Source organism: Arvicola amphibius, chromosome X, assembly GCF_903992535.2.
Source record: "Arvicola amphibius chromosome X, mArvAmp1.2, whole genome shotgun sequence".
In the NCBI taxonomy this organism is placed as follows: Eukaryota; Metazoa; Chordata; class Mammalia; order Rodentia; family Cricetidae; genus Arvicola; species Arvicola amphibius.
The window spans coordinates 71,814,523-71,830,076 of NC_052065.1; the positions used below are offsets into that span (position 1 = coordinate 71,814,523).

At 35.7% G+C, this 15,554-nt stretch overlaps 1 pseudogene; it reads left to right on the forward strand.

The window, feature by feature from the left end:
• Positions 1-3,573: 3,573 nt before the first annotated feature.
• Positions 3,574-15,554, forward strand: part of LOC121677024 — a 63,812-nt pseudogene continuing 51,831 nt past the window's right edge.

Here is a 15,554-nt window from a genome sequence, read left to right on the forward strand (position 1 = left end):
GCACTTTTAAAGTCTGTCTTTGATGGTGTGGACTGCTTGCTTATTAGAATTGTCATGGATATAACTTTCTGCATTCCACATGCCAGAGAGAATGGCAACAAGTTCACCCCGTTGCATTTCCTACAACAAAATCCTGAAAGATACCTTGGAATAAAGCATGTCTTTATTCAGAAAAAAAAATAACAGTAAGTTTAATAAATTTAAGTACATTTGTCTATTCAAATTAGATGGTCCTTTATAGTTCATACTGAATTACTTACTATACAACTGTTTAAAATTTTTAGATCCATCTTTAACCTTCTTGAATTTAACTGTGCTTATGTTCAGGTTTTAAATCAGTAGGTAAGCAACAATTATCTCTTGTGTATTCGCATATGTGAGATCTTGGTGAGAAGCCTAAATGTGTCAAGTCACTTTCTGTTCAGGCTGAAGATTGAGTTTGACCCTGGAATCACATGGAAGGAGGGAACTGGCTTCTGCAAGTTTTCTTCTGACCTCCACAAACATAACACAGCATCGTGCTGGAGTGTGTGTTCACATGTGTACACTCACACAAATAAGTCAACCAGAATATAGAATATTTATTCATATTCCTAGAATTTTTCAAAAAGCATTTTTGTGCCGGGCGGTGGTGGCGCACGCCTTTAATCCCAGCACTCGGGAGGCAGAGGCAGGCGGATCTCTGTGAGTTCGAGGCCAGCCTGGTCTACAAGAGCTAGTTCCAGGACAGGCTCTAAGAAAGCTGCAGAGAAACCCTGTCTCGAAAAACCAAAAAAAGAAAAAAGAAAAAAGAAAAAAAAAAAAAAAAAAAAAAAAAAAAAAAAAAAAAAAAAAAAAAAAAAGCATTTTTGTTAGTCTATGTTATTGTCCACTTTTAATTATGATATTAACTATATCACTTTTGTTACAAGTAACTGAATACCCAACTAAAAGTAGTTTAGATTTTGTGGCATATGCCTTTATTCCGAGCACCTGAGAAGTAGAGAGAGGCAGGTCTCTGTGAGCTCTAAACAAGTGTCATCTACATACTGACTTCTAGGTTAGGCAGGGTTACACAGTGAGACCCTGTCTCAAAAATAATTTAAAAAGCAATTTAAGCAACAGAGGTTTATTACTAAATTTCACATAGTAAGAAGTCTGAAGGTAGGCAATGATAGGGTCAATCCACTCACTCAAACACTTATTTTCTCCGCTTCTCTGTCTACTCTGCAAACCCCAGAATATTAAGGTGACTCTATCCATGAGAGCAAGATGAGCACATAAAACTCTGTTATTAGAGCCAGCCCCAGTTTTAGGCAATGAGGAAGAGAAGGGGGCCACAAGAGGAGGCAGCCCTTTCTTTATGAGGAGAAAACCTTTCCGAGGATCCCTACCAAACTTTTTCTTAGTCTGTTACTAGTTGGTATTTGCCACATGACTGCTCTTAGCTACAAAATGGGCTATAACACAGAAATGAGGGGAAATTCTAGTTTCTATGTGGAATGAAAGGCGTTTATTGGGTGGTTGTTAAGGAGAAATTTGTTATTAAATCTGTAATGACCATTGTGTGCTTACTATACAGATTTAGTAGCAAACTTTAGTGTCTTAGGATATGGATGAATCAGTTATCACCTGAAGCCATACAGAATTAGATATGTGGACTCTAAACTTTCCCTTCCCTGTACTAGTGGTACTGTGTGAATGGAGTCTCACTTTAACCCAGAATTTTCTAAGTGGATCATAATGAATTTGTTCCATACTGACTGGAAGTTTCAGGAATGTGGATTTTGATTTAATAGGAGAAAGCCTATTTCTGACAGAGCTTTAAGAAGACTGCTTGAAGAAGACCTCAGTGATCTGTTACTAGACCATCTACGCAAAATTCTTGAGTGACAACAGTAATTTGTAAGCTCTAAATCAAGAATGGCTGGGATCTGTCTTAAAGTCCCTTAGAAAATAGGTGTGATGGCACATGCCTCAAATCCCAACACTTAGTAAGCTAAGTTCACTATTGAATGTGAGGCCAACCGGGGACATATAGTGAGTCTCTTTCTCAAAAGGAAATTGCAGTGGATATTGCAGAGGAAAGTCACATAAAAGGGAGGGAATTAAATTCTGTGATTTGTAACATTTGTACCTATTTTTGCTATATGTATGCAAGAATTTTGCTTTTGCCATAACAGAACCAAATAAATAACTTTGCTTATATTCAAAATGAGTATTTATATTTTCATAATAATATATTAATATCATTAGGTACATATCTAACAGCCATGGTATTATAAAATAAACAGCTTACTATTAAAATATTAAACAAAACTGTCCAGAATAAATAAATTATATTGAATCAGGATGATCCAAATAGGTAAAAACTACTTATATTCATGGTAATAGGAAGTTTCAAACATGATCTCATAGTACCGTCATTTTATTGATAGCCAGAAAGCAGAAGCAGGATATAAAATAAAATGATGGGTAAATTCCAAACAGGAAATAGTACATAAACTATACTTGCCAGTAAGTGAGAAAAATAATGTTTTTTGTGAAATAAAAGGATGATACCAGGTGAACTACAGTTTTACTAAATAGAAGATATATAGCAGATACAGTCACCTTAGTGCAAACTGTCATGCTGATATGCAAATCTAAATGTGTGTGTGTGTGTATGTGTGTGTGTGTGTGTGTGTGTGTGTGTGTGTGCATGTGCATATGTATGTATGTGTGTGGGGGTTTGTGTATGAAAGAGAGTGAGAAATAGAGACAGGGAGGGAGAAGCTTTTAGTTAGAAAGTAATACTCTGGTCATGTCCAAACCTAAGGAATTAATACTGTCAATTATATACTTAATTGATATAATAAAATCACATGAGTTCTATAAAGTGATGGCTGAAGAAATAAACAATGTAATCTTATTTGTTTATAAAATAAATCCTAAAATTTTTGTCAAGCCAGAAACAATATTTCTTTTTTTAAACATTGCCTGTTAAAGTGAAAGTTCAGTGTCCCAATTGAACTACGTCTCTGCCAGCGGTCCTGACTACTACTCCCCTTTTCATCTCTTTATTTTCTCTGCCTAGCAGCTCTCCATTTTCTGTCTTTATTTCATTTTCTGGTTTCTCTTTTTTCTTATTGGCAATGCTACACAATTATGTCTTCTGATTCTTGTTTAGCAATCTCAGTAGCCGTGAGGTCAGAGATCTGATCCTAAGCAGGGTTGAAAATTACATTCATAGAAATATGTGCCAAGTAAAGATTCTTTTTGGCAATAGTAAATCATCATGAAGCCTACTATAAAGATAGACAGATAGCTTTAAGAAATAACACAGATTTGAGGATAGATACAAGCAGCGTGCAATTCATAGAAAAATCACTTGTATTTTTAGAAGCAGGAACAAACAGGTACAAGGAACAAATAAGTCTACAATGCTAAGTTAATTAGCAATTTACCCTGGCAAGAAGGAAAAAGTTCAAAATCCGTCCTCAGGTGTCTCCTATATAAGGCACTCATACTCTCTATTTATCAGCTGGATAACATAATTGCAGGAGACCTAAGTTCAGTTGCTAAGACAGCTAAGGGTTCTGCTTTTCTCCCACAATGGCAGATTGCACATTTATACTGACTCGAATGCTGTTCATCTGCTGTTTTTTGATGGTACACTGCACTCAACGTAAGAAATTTTCACTTATTTTATTTCTGTAGGTTGATAACATAATGAATTAATTAGGTTTCAGTGTCCAAGTCTAAGGAATTAACTGGCATTCTAACCAAAGTTCTGCTATTAAAAATTTTCAATTTCTGGACATATCTCCTTTATTAGAGGTGTTTACTTTCTGAAAGGATTTTTTTCTTCTTAAGGCAATGTGTTTGTTTCTGATCTTTTAGGTAAACATGAAATGTGAAAAATTCTATGGTAAAATAAGTAAAAATTTTACTTGAGTGGATGCTAGAAGTTGATTTAGACTACTTAACCAATTTGTTTCTCTGAATGTGTAAAAGTTGTAAACTGTTTTTCAGAAAACTTTCAAACTGAAATGTATTAAGTTATAATTTATTTGTTATAATCAATTCACATAGGTTGTTATAAAATTGTGGTTGAAGAAATAGATGATATAATCATATGTGTCTATAAAATAAAACCTAAAATTGTTGCCAACCCAAGAACTATATTTCTTTTTCTAAACATTGCCTGATAAAAACAGATGTAGCTTCTTAAATTTCCCCTAAACAGCAATATTTGGCCTAGTAATTGTGGTGGGGATTTCTCTAATATGCAATTAGAGGGAATATTTTGTTCAGATGAAGTTGCTTTCATATTTAAAAAAAAACTAGAATCAAACTTTTTAAGTACTATACTGTATTTTTGGATTTTCTTACAAATTCCATTATGTGTTGTGGTGTTTCTCTTTTGTTCCTTTGAGTAATATATTTAAATAGTAAAGTCAGTAAAAGTTTGGTTTCCTTCTGGGTGCTACAGGTCTAATCTTTATTATCTACCATTTCCTATACCAAACAAATACCATAATTCAGACAATTATGAACTCTCACTCTATAAACACTTTGTTTTTGTGCCTGTGCTGGTGGAGGATCAAAATAATTTGCCATTTGGTGTGTGGGGGGGATTAAGATTTTTGTTCTTCAAAGATGACCCCAGCTAAGACACCTAGCAACAGTGGAGAGGGTGCCTGAACTGGCCTTCCCCTGTAATCAGATTGGCGATTACCCTAATTCTCATCATAAAATCTACATCCAGTAACTGAGGCTCCTGCCTTAACTTGGTGTCCCCTGCTGTGTTGACTCCTGGGAGGCCTTAACCTTTCTGAATGGTGACTGAAGAGAAGTGGATGGGGAAAGGGGGAGAAGGTTAAAGGGAGGTGAGGGAGAGGGGAGGAGAGGAGGGAGGGGAAACTGTGGTTGGTGTGTAAAATAAATGAAAAATAAGTAAAATAGCAAAAATTAAATATTTGTGTGCTTTATCGGTTCTATGATTTTTAGCAAGACTTCACTTGTTTTCAGACATTCTAATGTTTTTCTCAGTTATCATTGGGAATGCATTACTGCAGCCATATTTTTGACAGAATAAGTCTCTAGGGAGGCTTTGAAAAATCATTATGTATTGGGGCTGAAGTGCCTGCTACTCTCAGAGGCTTACTAATCAGATGCTTTTTAAAAATAATATTACTGGAAATAGATTCTTCTCTCATACAACACATCCTTACCACAGTGATCCCTCTGTCCACTCCTCCCATTCCCCCACCTCCCCTCTAGCTCCACCTCTCTTCCTCTGTTTGCCTTGAGAACAGAGCAGGCTTCCAAGAAACAACAGCCAAACACAACAAAACAAGATACAATGAGACAAGGCAAAAGTCCTCACACCAAGGCAGGACAAGGCAAACCTTCAGGAGGAAAAGAGTCCCAAGAACAGGAAAATTAGTGAGAGAGACACCCAATGGCTTCTTTAATCTACCAGTGTCTTTTTGAAGGAAAGAGAATGCAGTTATTTTTCAAGGATAATAGTAATAAATTGAGGTTAAGCATGTCAGTTGTACGCTGCCTCAAACTTTGGATAGGATGTTTTTGTTTCTTTTTCAGAAAAGTATACTCAAATTTAGTATAAAAGAACATTAGATAACCTTTTGCCCATAATGTTATGTATTGACTTTATAAAGCCATATTTTCAAAATAACCAGTATAAAATAGTATAAAGAAAAGATATTTGGATATTTATCTTGAATTTTGAGGCCTAATCTTTATCAATATAATGTTTGAAAATCTTAAAGTAGCATAAACCTATTTTCATTTTTTTTAAAATTCTTTTTACTTTTAATGAAAATATAATTTCATCATTTTCCCTCCTATGTCTGTTTTCTCCTGCTCCCTCCCACATGAACAATTATCTTAACATTCAGAACTTGGCACATGTGTAGTATGTACATTTGAAATATATTCTTCTTTTGTTGAGATGGTTTTCAAATTTTCCTGTTTACAGCCAACTGTACATCTGTGAGAGACTTTGATAATTGTATAGGAAACATAACAAATTTCTGCCCCAATGACATTGCCTGTGCATGCAAAGATGAAAAGCCTTTCTGCAAGTAAGTAGTATTTATGCTGTAGGAGAAGGAAGCAGAGCAGATTGTAAGTAATTTTGTCTGTTTTTTTTTGTTTGGTATATGCAATCATGTAATACTTGAGTATAATAATGTACTCAGAAACAGCTCCTATGCATATGGGACAATGGTTTTGGTCTTCTTCCTAGATGTTTTCCTTTGACTTTATGAGATTAATACCATTCAGATTTGTTTTCTGCATATAGTCTTTTGCAGCTAGATTATATATTATATATAATATAAGAATATATACATACATATCCTTAGTAAACTATTTTATAGTTTTATAATTATATTATTTTATAATTCTAAAAAGGAAAATTAGGTGTGTATCATTTTATTTAGTAATGACTAAAGGTCTTTTGTTTCTAAATCAGCATATGATGTAGATACTCTATGACATATGACAATCTTTCTTTTTTCCTGTTTTGAAAGCAAAAAGTATGTTGAGTCATAAATTTTATTTTAAAATAAATTCAAACAGATTTCCTATTTTTCTAATCATAAATTTGAGAGTGTTTGGAAGAAAAGATAGTACATGAATAAGAAGGCTTGCCTCATTGACTGAAACAGAGGATACCCAGGGAGGACCCAAGAATGAAAATGAATAACATCACCATGTATAGGCAAGGGATCTGAGGTTTGAAAAATTTTGCATTTAGAAAAGTACAGAAATCTCTAGACATTCCAAATGACTGTACTTGCATTTCCATATGTGTACTATTTTATCTCTTCTCTTTATAAGGGTTTATTAACTGAATCAATCATTGAATGGGAGTGTTTGCCTAGTAAAATACTGGAATCACTGAGGACAATGAAAAATGATTTTAAACAGCAAGGCATTGAAGTTGTCCCAGGTTGTATGTACATGTATTCCCAGCTATTCTGGAGGGAGGGGCAGTGGGGATTGCTTAGTCACATGCATTCCAGGGTATTCTTGCTACAAAATAGCAAAAGTCATATCTCAAAAACAGAAACAACAAAACCGAAAGTTTTACTTTTCCCTCTTTTTATTGAACATAGACTCTTTTCTCATATAATATATTCTGATTAAAGTTTCCCTCCCTCTACTCCTCCTAGTTAGTCCCTACCTCCCAGCTCTTCTGGATCCACTCTTTTTCTGTCTCTCATTAGAAAAGAAAGGGCTTCAGAGAAAACAAAATATGACAAAATCAAATGTAATAGGATTAAGTAAAAATCTATCATATCAAAGGTGGACATGGCAACCCAATAGGAGGAGAAGAGTCCCAAGGGCAAGTGCAAGAGTCAGAGATCAGCCTGCCATTCTCAAAGGAGTCCTATAAAAATATTAAGCTAAAAGTAATAACATGTATGCATTGGACTTAGTGCAGACCCATGAAGGCCCTGTGCTGCTGCTTCAGTCTTTATGACTTCAGGTGAGCCTTGCTTAGTTGTTACAGAGAACCTTGTTTTCCTGGTATCCTTCATCACCCCTGGCTCTTTCCATTTCCTCTTCCCTGGGATTCCCTGAGCTGAAAGGAGAGGAATTTGATGTAGTTATCTCATTTAGAGATGTTTGCTCCAAGGTCTCTCTGTGTAGTATCTGGCTGTGGTTTTTTGTATTTGTTCCTGCTGCAAAAGTAAGCCTCTCTGACAATGAGAAGATAAGAGAAGATAAGGCACTGGTTTATGAGTATTGCAGAATATCACTAGGAGTCATTTTATTGATACTTGTTTAGACTAGTAGTATTTGGTTTTATGCTAGGTCTCTGGAATATGAAGTCTTTGGTTCTTGGCTACCTAAGCAGTATCATGTGTGGTTTCCTTCTCGTGGATTAGGCCTTAAGTCCAATCATATAGTGATTGTCTAGACCCACAAGTTTTGTGCCAAAATTGCCATAGCATATTTTGCAGGCAGGAAAGATTGTAGGTCAAAGTTTTTGTGGCTGGGTTGGTGTTGAAATTTCTCTTTCAGTAGCCTGCAGAATACTTTTCCACACCAAGAAGACTAGAACATAGGGGTAAAGACTCCATGTACGTATCTACTTGATTTCTTCATGTTCAATGAGGTGTGTGTGTATGTGTGTTTCTCCATGATGGTGCCATAATGTCAGTTTGCAGAGAGAAACCCTTTGTCTTAGCAAGAGTATGGGTAGTTTGAGGATTTCCATGGGACCATTTTTGCCAATGACTCAAATCAATGCAACCCAGTCCGGCCACTGGAAGCCTTGCCTCGCTACAAGAGATAGTCACTTGAGACTCTGTATTCCCATGACTAGGAGTCCTCATTAGGATCATCTTCATACATTCCAGGAAATTTTCACAGCACTAATTTTACACATACTCCCAAATATCCCCCAATTCCAGCTTCCTCTCTTTCCACCCATCTCTTCCAGCATGATCCCCAGCTTCTGTACCACTACCCACCCCTCTCAGGGAGATTCATGAATCTCCCAGAACCCTTCTCTTTCCCTCCCCAGTTTAGGGATTTCAACTTGGTTATCATTTACTCAATGGCTAATATCCACCTATAAGTGAATATATACCATATTTATCCCTCTAGATACTTATTAGTTCACTCAGGATGATATTTTTCTAGTTCCATTCATTTGCCTGCAAATTTCATAGTGCTATCTGTTTTTAATAGTTGAGTAATATTTCATTGTGTAAATGTATCACATTTTCTTTATTCATTCTTCTATTGAGGAATATCTTGGTTGTTTCTGCATTCTGGCTATTATGAATTAAGCTGCAATGAACATTGTCGAGCAAGTATCCTTATGGTAAGAAGGAGCATCCATTGGGTATATGCTCAAGGATATAGCTGGATCTTGAGGTAGATCAATTCCCAACTTTCTGAGGAACTGCATACTGATCTCCATAATGATTGTACAAATTTGCACTAACACCAGTAATGGAGGAATGTTCTCCCAGTTCCACATCCTTGTCAGCATGAACTGCCACAAGTGTTATTGATCTTAACCATTCTGATGGGTGTTAGATAAAATCTCAAGGTAGTTTTGATTTTCATTTCCCTGGTGGCTAAGGATGTTGAACATTTCTTTAACTGTTTCTCAGTCATTTGAGTTTCCTCTATTGAGAATTCTGTTTAGATATCTATTCCACTTTTTAATTAGATTATTTAATTTTTTGATACGTAGTTTCTGCAGTTCTTTATATAGTTTAGATATTAGCTCTCTGTCAGATGTGGAGTTGGTAAAAACTTTTCCAATTCTGTAGACTGCAGCTTTGTCTAATTGACAGTATCTTTTGCCTTACAGAAGCTTATATTTTCATGAGGTCTCATTTATTAATTTTTGATCTTGATGTTTATACTATTAGTGTTATCCTGAGGAAGTCATCTCTTGTGCCCATGTGTTAAAAGATATTTCCCATTTTCTCCTCTATCAGGTTCAATGTGTCTAGTTTTATGTTGTCTTTGAGCTACTTGGACTTGACTTTTGTACAAGGTGATAAGTATGGATTTATTTGCAGTCTCTGCATGCAAACAACTAGATTAACCAGCATAATTTGTTGAGGATGATATATAACTTTTTTCTTATTTTGAGGATGATATATTTTTCCCATGTATATTTCTCTTTTATTTATCAAATATCAGGTGTCCTTTTACATGTAAACAGAAACTTTTAATGATAATCTTTTTTTTGTAATTCCACCTTGCATATTTATTTTTTTCCTTTTTATTTATTCTTTGTATCTTTCACATCATATGTCTCCATTTCATTCATTTCCCTGTCCTTCATATCCACCCTGTATCCACCCTTTGTCCTTGCACCTCCCCCAGCCCCCAAAATAAAATAAAATAAAATTTAAGAGAAGGAAGAAAGAGAAGAAAAAAATCAATCTCATCATGGAAGCTGTGGTGTGAGACATTGAATCACACAGTAAGCCAGCCCTTTTATCCATCTATCTTTATTTGCAAGTGTTTATTTCGTTCTTTGGTCTGGTTTGAGGTCTCTGTTTTCTGCTACACTATTGATACTGGGCCCTCACTGGAATTCCTCTTGGTTATCCTGTTGTTTCCTTGTGTTGTGGAAGTCATGAAGGTTAAGGGCTGCAGGCCTGGTCCTTTCACATGCTCCAGCAAATCACAGATGGGGTAGTTGTTGGGGTGGTCCAACACACAACCCTGGTTTGGGGCCTGGGTAGTTACATGGTTGGTCAGCATGCCAGTGCTCCCTTGTCCTCACCACCAGGGGGAGCTCTACTGCATTGTCCTGGCGAGTTCACACCTAGCGATAATACATGGAGTTGGACTAGTTCTCCTCCTTTCATGTCCCTAGGGTCAGATCTCCCACACCTACACCTTCACGGTCAGCTCTACTATGTTGTCCAGGTGTGGCATAGGAGCCACTCTTCAGAGTGTTACAACTGTTGAGGGGGCAAGACCAGCTCTCCTGCTCTTATGACCTCAATGCCAGTGCTCTCACCTGCTTCAGGGAGTGATAGGCATGGGGGTATCTCTCTCCTGCCCATGCCACTAAATGACAGATGAGTAATAAGGACAGCTCTCCCATTGTGGGGGACAAGCCTCAACAAAAGTACATTGTAGAAAGAAGCGGCGGGGCTGCGTCCCGCCACTTGGCCGCCGGCTAGCTTTATACCCGAAATAATTAGAAAAAAGTCTGAGTAACTTAAAGAGGAAATTTAAAATTCTATCAAAGAAGTAGAGGAAAAGAAAAACAAAAAATGGAGGAAATCCAAAAAAAATCTATTAAAGAAAACCAAGGAAAAGCAAATAAAACAGGTGAAAGAAACAATTTAAAATTGAAAACTGAAATAGAGACAATAGAGAAAACAGAAACCAAGGTAATTCTGGAAATGGAAAATAGGGGTATATGATCAGGAACCACAAATGCAAGCATAAACAGCAGAATACAAGAGATGGAAGAGAGAATCTCAGGTATTGAAGATACAATAGAAGAAATAGATTCATTGGTCAAAAAAATTTAAATATAACAAAAGCTTAACACAAAATATTCAGAAAATTTGGGACACCATGAAAAGACCAAACCTAAGAATAATAGGGATAGAAGAAGAGATGAACTCAAAGTCACAGAAATTATATTCAACAAAATCATAGAAGAACTTTCCCAACCTAAATAAGGATACACCTATGAAAGCACAAGAAGCTTACAGAATACCAAACAGACTGGCTCAACAAAAGTCCCCTTGCCACATAATAATCAAAACACTAAATATAGAGAATAAAGAAAGAATAAGAGCTGCAAAGGAAAAAGGCCAAGTAACATAAAAAGGCAGACCTACCAGAATTATACATGACTCCGCAATAGAAACAATGAAAGCCAGAAGGTCCTGGTAAAAAATTATGGAGACATTAAGAGACCTCAAATGCCAGCCCAGAGTACTATACCCAGCAAAACTTTCAACCACCATAGATGAAGAAAACAAGATATTCTATGACAGAAACAGGTTTAAATCACAAATCCAATCCTACACAAAATACTACAGGGAAAACTCTAACCCAAAGAAGTCATCTATACCCTCAAAAAACACAGATAATAGATGATCTCACAGCAGCAAATAGGAAAGATGAGAAATGAACTCACAATAACATCACCAAAAATAAGAACTAAAATAACAGGAACTAGCAATCACTGATCATTAATATAATTGGACTCAACTCACCTATAAAAAGACACAGGCTAACAGATTGGATGTGACAACACAACCCATCCTTCTGCTGCATACAAGAAACACACCTCAACTTCAATGACAGACATCACCTCAGAGTAAAGGGTTAGAAAACAATTTTCCAATCAAATGGACCTAAACAACAAGCTGGTGTAGCTATCCTAGTATATAACAAAATAGACTTCACACTAAAATCAAATGAAACAAAGAAGGGCATTTTATATTTGTCACCAGAAAAAAATCCATCAAGAGGAAATATCAATACCAAACATCAATGCCCCAAATATAAGGGCATCCTCATATGTAAAAAACACTTATAAAACTTAAATCATACATTAAACCCCACACACTGATAGTGGAAGACTTCAACACCATACTCTCACTACTGGACAGGTCTGACAGGCAGAAAATTAGCAGAGTAATAAGGGAACTAACAGATAATATTAATCAGATGGATTTAACAGACATCTATAGAACATTTCATCCAAACATAAAAAATACCTTCTTCTCATAACTCCATAGAACCTTCTTAAAAATAACCACATATTCAATAACAAAGTAAACCTCAACAGATACCAAAAAAGGAATGACTCTCTATGTATCTTATCACATCATCATGGTTTAAAGTTAGAATTCAACAGTAATAGTAATTTCAGAAAGCCCACAAATACATGGATATTGAACAATTCCCACCTGAATTATCAATGGGTCAAGGAAAAAATAAAGAAATTAAGGATTTCCTAAAACTTAACAAAAATGACCACACAACATACTGAAACTTATGGAACACAATAAAAGCAGTGTTAAGAGAAAATTTCATAGCGCTAAATGCCTACATAAAGAAGCTTGAAAAATTCCACACTAGCAAGTTAACAGAACACTTGAAAGCTCTAGAACGAAAAGAAGCAAACTCTCCCAGGATGACTACATGATAGGAAATAATTAAATTGAGAGCTGAAATCAACAAAATAGAAATAAAGAAAATAGTACAAAGAATCAATGAGACAAAGAGTTGGTTCTTCAAGAAAACCAGCAAAATAGACAAACCTTTATCCAAACTAACCAAAAGGCAGAGAGAACATCCAAATTAGCAAAATCAGAAATGAAAAAGGGGACATAACAACAGGCATGGAAGAAATCCAAAGAATCATTAGGTCATATTTCAAAAACCTACACTCTGCTGAATTGGAAAATATAAAGGAAACAGACAATTTTCTGGATAAATATCACTTACCAAAATAAAATCAAAACCAGATAAGCAAATTAAAACTGCTAAGGAAATAGAGTCATCAAAAGCCTCCCAAACAAAAAAAAAGAAGAGAAGAAGAAGAAGGAGGAGGAGGAGAAGAAGAAAAAGAAGAAGAAGAAGAAGAAGAAGAAGAAGAAGAAGAAGAAGAAGAAGAAGAAGAAGAAGAAAACAAGATCAGATGGTTTCAGCGCAGAATTCTACAAGAGTTTTAAAAAAGAATTAACACCAATAATCCTCAAATAAATTGTCTCACACAAGAGAAACAGAAGAAACATTGCAAAACTCTTTTTATGAGGTTACAGTCACCCTGATAGCCAAATCACACAAAAACACTACTAACATAGAGAATTATGAACCAATATCACTCATGAATACTAATGCAAAAATGCTCAATAAAATACTGGCAAATCAAATGTAAAAACACATCAGAAAAATCATCCACCATGACCAAGTAGGCTTCATCTCAGAGATGCATAGATGGTTCAACATATGAATATCTGTCAATGTAATCCACCATATCAACAAACTGAAAGAAAAAAAATGATCATCTCATTAGATGCTGAGAAAGCCTTCAACAAAATTCAACAACCTTTCATGATAAAAAGTCTTGGAGAGATCAGGAATACAAGGAGCATATCTAAACATAATAAAGGCAATATACAGCAAGCCAACCGCCAACATCAAACTAAATAGAGAAAAACTCACAGCAATCCCACAGAAATCAGGAACAAGAAAAGGTTGTCCACTCACTCCATATCTATTCAATATAGTACTTGAATTTCTAGCTAGAGCAACAAGACAACAGAAGGAGATCAAGGAGATACAAGTTGGAAAATAAGTCAAACTCTATTTGCTGATGATATGGTAGTATTCATAAGTGATCCCAAAAAGTTCTACCAGGGAACTCCTACAACTCATAAACACCTTCAGTAATGTCGCAGGAAACAAGATTACCTCAAAAAACTCAGTAGCCCTCCTATACATGGATGATAAACCAGCCAAGAAAGAATTCAGAGAAACATCATCCTTTACAATAGCCACAAATAGCATCCATTATCTTTGGGTAACTCTATCCAAACAAGTAAAAGAGCTGTATGAAAAGAACTTCAAATCATTAAAGAAAACATGAAGACACCAGAAAGTGGAAAGATCTCCCTTGCTCTTGGGTAGGAAGAATTAACATAGTAAAACTGGCACTCTTACCAAAAGCAATCGACAGATTCATTGAAATGCCCATCAAAATTTCAGCAAAATTCTTCGCAAACCTTGAAAGAAAAATACTCAACTTCATATGGAAAAACTACAACAACAAAAAAAGCAGGATAGCCAAAACAATTTTGAACAATAAGGAAATTTCTGGAGGCATCACAATCCCTGACTTCAAATTCTACTCCAGAGCTACAGTATTGAAAACAGCCTGGTTTTGGCATAAAAACAGACAGGAGGACCAAAGAAACTGAATAAAAGACCTGGATATCAATTCATACACCTATGAATGCCTTATTATTTGACAAAGAAGCAAAAACAATATAAAATGGATAAAAGAAAGCATATTCAACAACTGGTGCTGGCATAACTGGATATCAACATGTTGAAGAACGAAAATAGATCCATATATATCACCATCCACAAAACTCAAGTCCAAATAGGTCAAAGACCTCAACATTAAACCAACCACACTGAACTCCATAGAAGCAAAAGTGGGAAGTACACTTGAACACTGACACAGGAGACCACTTCTGAAATATAACCCCAGTAGAACAGACACTGAGAGAAACAATTAATAAATGGGACCTCCTGAAACTGAGAAGCTTCTGTAAAGCAAAGGACATGGTCAACAAGACAAAATGGCAGCCTACAGAATGGGAAAATATCTTCACTAACCCCACATGGGACAGGGGATTGATTGATCTCCAAAATATACAAAGAATTCAAGAAATTGGTCATGAAAAGAACAAATAATCCAATAAAAAGTTACAGATCTAAACAGAGAGCTCTCAACAGACAAATCTCAAAGGGATGAAAGATACTTAATGAAATGTTCAGCATTCTTAGCCATCAGAGAAATACAAATCAAAACAACTCTGAGAATCCATCTTACTCCTGTCAGAATGGCCAGCTTATGCTGGAGAGAATATGGGGTAAAAAGAACACACCTGCATTGTTGGTGGAAGTGCAAACCTGTACAGCTGCTTTGGAAATCAGTATGATGATTTCTCAGAAAATAAGGAAACAATCTACCTCAAGACTCAGCAATACTACTTTTGGGTATATACCCAAAGGATGCTAAATCATACCACAAGGGCATGTGTTCAACTATGTTCATAGTAGCATTTTTCATAATAGTCAGAACCTGATAGCAACCTTGATGCCCCTCAACCAAAGAATGGATAAAGAAAATGTGGTACATTTACACAATGGAATACTACACAGTGGTAAAAAAAAGTAAGTACATCTTGAAATTTGCAGGCAAATGAATGTATCTAGATAAAAACATATTGAGTGAGGTAACCCAGACACAGAAAGATGAGCATGGTATGTACTCACTCATAAGTGAATACCAGCTGTAAAGCAAAGGATAA